Source organism: Bufo gargarizans, chromosome 3 (assembly GCF_014858855.1).
Source record: "Bufo gargarizans isolate SCDJY-AF-19 chromosome 3, ASM1485885v1, whole genome shotgun sequence".
NCBI classification, from domain to species: domain Eukaryota; kingdom Metazoa; phylum Chordata; class Amphibia; order Anura; family Bufonidae; genus Bufo; species Bufo gargarizans.
Genome location: NC_058082.1, coordinates 613,417,615 through 613,424,846, shown reverse-complemented (window position 1 = coordinate 613,424,846; position 7,232 = coordinate 613,417,615).

Here is a 7,232-nt window from a genome sequence, read left to right as displayed (position 1 = left end):
ATTTCAAAGGCCATTCATTTTGAAATGCTAGCATTCAGGGCTAGGGATCGCAGGTGGGTAGGGGAGTACTTCCTCTTCCTCTCCAGCGTTTGGAAGATGGAGAGCTGAACGCTTCCGTGGGACATTGAGGAGATGCTTGGTGACCCAGGTGTTGGTGTTGCTGGCAGATCCTCTGTTTGCGGGGTGGCAGGTGGCACTGTCACTCCAGAGGTGGATGATGAGGCCGAGACTGCAGCAGAAGAGGAAGCAGGAGGAGCCAGAAACCTTTCTGGGTTTGTGAGGTGTCTACTCCACTGCAGCTCGTACTTTGCACTTAGATGCCTGGTCATGCAGGTTGTGCTTAGGTTGAGAACGTTTATGCCTCGTTTCAGGCTCTGATTGCACAGCGTACAAACCACTCATGTCTTGTTGTCAGCACATTTAGAGCCTACAATAACCCAAAAACCGAACCTCACTCCCCAACCTACTACAACTTGTACAAAAAAAGAGCAAGGATTTAACAAGGTAAAAAAATCTCATTTTATTCAATATAAATCACATGATCATTACAGGTGAGACTCAAAAGGGACAGAACATGGAGACTGGGCCATAAAAGGGCTCTACAATGTGGAGAATCACAATGGGGGATAATGTGACCATATACAGCAGGCAACAAACAATTGACAGAAGCTGTGAATATTGGAGTAGTTGCGGATGCAATTGCTGTTCCCTAGTATTGAACAACTACCTAGCTCTTATTCACAGCGTCCAAACAATGGATGCTGTAGGGTATAATTGGACGGTGCAATACTACTCATAAAGATGGCATATAACAATAACTGCAAGCCACTAGTCCCACCTTAATCCAGATACCATGATACCATGTTACATGTTAATCAAACCCCTGTATGTAGGTCTGAACCAGTGTAGGTCCGAATTAAATATTTATTTGCCCAAAATGGCTGTATTTCAAATGCCTGTATTTCAAATGCCTGAATCAAACCCCTGTATGTAGAGGATGTATCTCACAGGGCCTTAACCAGTATAGGGCTGAATTCAATATTGGTGCACCAAATGGCGGTATTTCAAATCTCTGAATCTAACCCAAATGAATTAAGGGTGTATCTCACAATGACATCTGCATCAAAGGCTGCCAACTAAATTTATTAACAACTGAATTTGACAGCAGTATATAAGCCTGTAATTTCACATGTGCTGATGCTGCAAGGCCTGAAAATAGTGTTTTTTTGTAAAAAAAAAGGTGTGTTTTTAAAACCCCAGAAAATGATGGGTGTATTTCTAGCTTAAATTACACACTGACTAATCCAGATGTTGTAGATTGCCCAAAAAGTGTTTTTTGGGTAACAGAATATGAAAGCTGTATATATTAAACTTGAATGTAACACTTGCAGATCAGGAAAATACCGTTTTTTGGCCACAAAAAGTGTGTTTTTAAAACCCCAGAAAATGATAGTGTATTTTTAGCTTAAATTGCACACAGATTAATCCAGATGTTGTAGTTTGCCAAAATAATTGTGATTTGCAATGTCCCAAAAGCTCAGATGCAGTGCTGGTGCACTGAGCTTGCATAAAATGACCGCCGCCATCCACCTAACAGAATTATAAAAGTTAGTTTTTTTTGGTCAATGAGCTCAGGGCAGGGTAAAAACGATTGTGCCCTGCACCCACACAACTATTTCTCAGAAGATTGCTAAGTTAGATTCTCTCCTATTCTCTCCCTGAAATCACAAGGGAGATGTTTTGTTTTTTTCTAACACCAACAATGTGGACTGTATATATACACTCTTTACAAATGATTACTTAGTACCTGGTTTGACATGTAGCAAATCTTCGATTTACCTCATACATCTCTACCTCGCTTTGAGTGTATATATATATATATATTTATCCACTCGGTAGTGATTTATTATGTAGCCGTCTGATTTTGTACTTTGTACACACACATAATAATAAATATAGGTGTGTGTGTGTGTATATATCTACATAAACAGCAATCATCATTCTGTATTAAAGTAAAAGGCCCCGTACATCATTATTACATACATCCCCCACTTAGGCTAGTTTCACACTAGCGGCATGGACTACCGGCAGGCTGTTCTGGCGGGTGAACAGCCTGTCGGATCTGTCCTGCCGCTAGTGTACGTGTGGCCCTGAACGAACACTCCGGCCCGATAGACAATCATGGTATCGGGGTGTTCCGGGGCCGGAACGGCAAACCATGCCGACATGTCATAGTTTTATTCTGGCTGCCTCTTGGCATGGTTTGTCCGGGGCCACAAGTACACTATCGGCAGGATGGATCCGACAGGCTGTTAAGGTCCCTGTCGCTAGTATGAAACTAGCCTTAATTAGCATTTTTTATTAGTTCAGATCTGTTTGTCTAATTCTGAACATTGTGTGATTACAGGGGTTCCCATTCCAACCGTACACTGAAGGATTTCCCCTGCTGATTTGGCGGTGGTGGAGGTCTCCACAGAGGAGGAGGAGGAGGAGAATGATGAGCAGGAGGGCCCCTCCCAGATTGTTATTGCCACTACCCCACCGGATGTGGCCAATGTTGTCAAGGTGGAAAAAGAAGAAGCAGGACCTCCAAAGTGCAGGATACCCCCACCCCAGCTCCTGCTCATGAGGAAGAGGAGGATATCCCCACCCCAGCTTCTGATGAAGAGGAGGAGGAGTTAGTTACCACCCCGTGCCAGGAGGGTAAATATCTGCACACCTCATTCTAATTCTGTGTACATTACATATTAAGTAACATTTACCCTCTCTAACACATTTACCTTCATGCTCATGTCATTTTTTTTGTAAATCTGACATGTATCACTTTATGTGCTAATAACTTTAACCACCTCCGGACCGCCTAACGCAGATCTGCGGTCCGGAGGTGGCAGCGCTGCGCACAGTCACGCATATAAGCGTCATCTCGCGAGACGGGAGATTTCCTGTGAACGCGCGCACACAGGCGCGCGCGTTCACAGGATCGGAAGGTAAGCGAGTGGATCTCCAGCCTGCCAGCGGCGATCGCTCGCTGGCAGGCTAAAGATGTGATTTTTTTAACCCCTAACAGGTATATTAGACGCTGTTTTGATAACAGCGTCTAATATACCTGCTACCTGGTCCTCTGGTGGTCCCTTTTGTTTGGATCGACCAGCAGAGGACACAGGCAGCCCTGTAAAGTACCACAAAACACTACACTACACTACACCCCCCTGTCACTTATTAACCCTTTATGAACCACTGATCACCCCATATAGACTCCCTGATCACCCCCCTGTCATTGATCACCCCCCTGTCATTGATCACCCCCCTGTAAGGCTCCATTCAGAGGTCCATATGATTTTTACGGATCCACAGATACATGGATCGGATCCGCAAAACACATGCAGACCTCTGAAAGGAGCCTTACAGGGGGGTGATCAATGACAGAGGGGTGATCACCCATATACACTCCCTGATCACCTCCGTCATTGATCACCCCCCTGTAAGGCTCCATTCAGACGTCCGTATGATTTTTACAGATCCACTGATACATGGATCGGATCCGCAAAACACATGCGGAGGTCTGAATGGAGCCTTACAGGGGGGTGATCAATGACAAGGGGGTGATCACGCATATAGACTTCCTGATCACTTCCCTGTCATTGATCACCCCCCTGTCATTGATCACCCCCCTGTAAGGCTCCATTAAGACGTCCGTATGATTTTTACGGATCCACTGATACATGGATCGGATCCGCAAAACACATGCGGAGGTCTGAATGGAGCCTTACAGGGGGGTGATCAATGACAAGGGGGTGATCACGCATATAGACTTCCTGATCACTTCCCTGTCATTGATCACCCCCCTGTCATTGATCACCCCCCTGTAAGGCTCCATTCAGACGTCCGTATGATTTTTACGGATCCACTGATACATGGATCGGATCCGCAAAACACATGCGGACCTCTGAATGGATCAATGACAGGGGGGTGATCACCCATAAAGACTCCCTGATCACCCCCCTGTCATTGATCACCCCCCTGTAAGGCTCCATTCAGACGTCCGTATGTGTTTTGCGGATCCGATCCATGTATCCGTGGATCCGTAAAAAAATCATACGGACGTCTGAATGGAGCCTTACAGGGGGGTGATCAATGACAGGGGGGTGATCAATGACAGGGGGGTGATCACCCCATATAGACTCCCTGATCACCCCCCTGTCATTGATCATCCCCTGTAAGGCTCCATTAGGACATTTTTTTGGGCCCAAGTTAGTGGAAATTTTTTGTTTGTTTTTGTTTTTGTTTTTTCTTACCAAGTCTCATATTCCACTAACTTGTGTCAAAAAATAAAATCTCACATGAACTCACCATACCCCTCACGGAATCCAAATGCGTAACATTTTTTAGACATTTATATTCCAGACTTCTTCTCACGCTTTAGGGCCCTAAAATGCCAGGGCAGTATAAATACCCCACATGTGACCCCATTTCGGAAAGAAGACACCCCAAGGTATTCCGTGAGGGGCATATTGAGTCCATAAAACATTGAAATTTTTGTCCCAAGTTAGCGGAAAGGGAGACTGTGAGAAAATACAAAAAAAATCAATTTCCGCTAACTTGTGCCAAAAAAAATAAAAATTCTAGGAACTCGCCATGCCCCTCACGGAATACCTTGGGGTGTCTTCTTTCCAAAATGGGGTCACATGTGGGGTATTTATACTGCCCTGGCATGTTAGGGGCCCGAAAGCGTTAGAAGAAGTCTGGGATCCAAATGTCAAAAAATGCACTCCTAAAAGGAATTTGGGCACCTTTGCGCATCTAGGCTGCAAAAAAGTGTCACACATCTGGTATCGCCGTACTCAGGAGAAGTTGGGGAATGTGTTTTGGGGTGTCATTTTACATATACCCATGCTGGGTGAGATAAATATCTTGGTCAAATGCCAACTTTGTATAAAAAAAATGGGAAAAGTTGTCTTTTGCCAAGATATTTCTCTCACCCAGCATGGGTATATGTAAAATGACACCCCAAAACACATTCCCCAACTTCTCCTGAGTACGGCAATACCATATGTGTGACACTTTTTTGCACCCTAGGTGGGCAAAGGGGCACACATTCCAAAGTGCACCTTTCGGATTTCGCAGGCCATTTTTTGCACATTTTGATTGCAAACTACTTCTCACACATATGGGCCCCTAAATTGCCAGGGCAGTATAACTACGCCACAAGTGACCCCATTTTGGAAAGAAGACACCCCAAGGTATTCTGTGAGGGGCATGGCGAGTTCCTAGAATTTTTTATTTTTTGTTGCAAGTTAGTGGAATATGAGACTTTGTAAGGAAAATAAAAAATAAAAAAAAATCATCATTTTCCGCTAACTTGTGACAAAAAATAAAAAATTTTAGGAACTCGCCATGCCCCTCACGAAATACCTTGGGGTGTCTTCTTTCCGAAATGGGGTCACTTGTGGTGTAGTTATACTGCCCTGGCAATTTAGGGGCCCAAATGTGTGAGAAGTACTTTGCAATCAAAATCTGTAAAAAATGGCCTGCGAAATCCTAAAGGGCTCTTTGGAATATGTGCCCCTTTGCCCACCTTGGCTGCAAAAAAGTGTCACACATCTGGTATCGCCGTACTCAGGAGAAGTTGGGGAATGTGTTTTGGGGTGTCATTTTACATATACCCATGCTGGGTGAGATAAATATCTTGGTCAAATGCCAACTTTGTATAAAAAAATGGGAAAAGTTGTCTTTTGCCAAGATATTTCTCTCACCCAGCATGGGTATATGTAAAATGACACCCCAAAACACATTCCCCAACTTCTCCTGAGTACGGCGATACCAGATGTGTGACACTTTTTTGCAGCCTAGGTGGGCAAAGGGACCCACATTCCAAAGTGCACCTTTCGGATTTCACCGGTCATTTTTTACAGATTTTGATTGCAAACTACTTCTCACACATATGGGCCCCTAAATTGCCAGGGCAGTATAACTACGCCACAAGTGACCCCATTTTGGAAAGAAGACACCCCAAGGTATTCTGTGAGGGGCATGGCGAGTTCCTAGATTTTTTTATTTTTTGTCGCAAGTTAGTGGAATATGAGACTTTGTAAGGAAAAAAGAAAAAAAAATCATTTTCCGCTAACTTGTGAAAAAAAATAAAAAATTCTAGGAACTCGCCGTGCCCCTCACGGAATACCTTGGGGTGTCTTCTTTCCAAAATGGGGTCACTTGTGGCGTAATTATACTGCCCTGGCAATTTAGGGGCCCAAATGTGTAAGAAGTACTTTGCAATCAAAATGTGTAAAAAATGGCCTGCGAAATCCGAAAGGTGCATTTGGGAATATGTGCCCCTTTGCCCACCTTGGCTGCAAAAAAGTGTCACACATCTGGTATTGCCGTACTCAGGAGAAGTTGGGGAATGTGTTTTGGGATGTCATTTTACATATACCCATGCTGGGTGAGATAAATATCTTGGTCAAATGCCAACTTTGTATAAAACAAATGGGAAAAGTTGTCTTTTGCCAAGATATTTCTCTCACCCAGCATGGGTATATGTAAAATGACACCCCAAAACACATTCCCCAACTTCTCCTGAGTACGGCGATACCAGATGTGTGACACTTTTTTGCAGCCAAGGTGGGCAAAGGGGCACATATTCCAAAGTGCACCTTTCGGATTTCACAGGTCATTTTTTACACATTTTGATTGCAAAGTACAGGTCCTTCTCAAATAATTAGCATATTGTGATAAAGTTCATTATTTTCTGTAATGTACTGATAAACATTAGACTTTCATATATTTTAGATTCATTACACACCAACTGAAGTAGTTCAAGCCTTTTATTGTTTTAATATTGATGATTTTGGCATACAGCTCATGAAAACCCAAATTTCCTATCTCAAAAAATTAGCATATTTCATCCGACCAATAAAAGAAAAGTGTTTTTAATACAAAAAAAGTCAACCTTCAAATAATTATGTTCAGTTATGCACTCAATACTTGGTCGGGAATCCTTTTGCAGAAATGACTGCTTCAATGCGGTGTGGCATGGAGGCAATCAGCCTGTGGCACTGCTGAGGTGTTATGGAGGCCCAGGATGCTTCGATAGCGGCCTTAAGCTCATCCAGAGTGTTGGTTCTTGCGTCTCTCAACTTTCTCTTCCCAATATCCCACAGATTCTCTATGGGGTTCAGGTCAGGAGAGTTGGCAGGCCAATTGAGCACAGTAATACCATGATCAGTAAACCATTT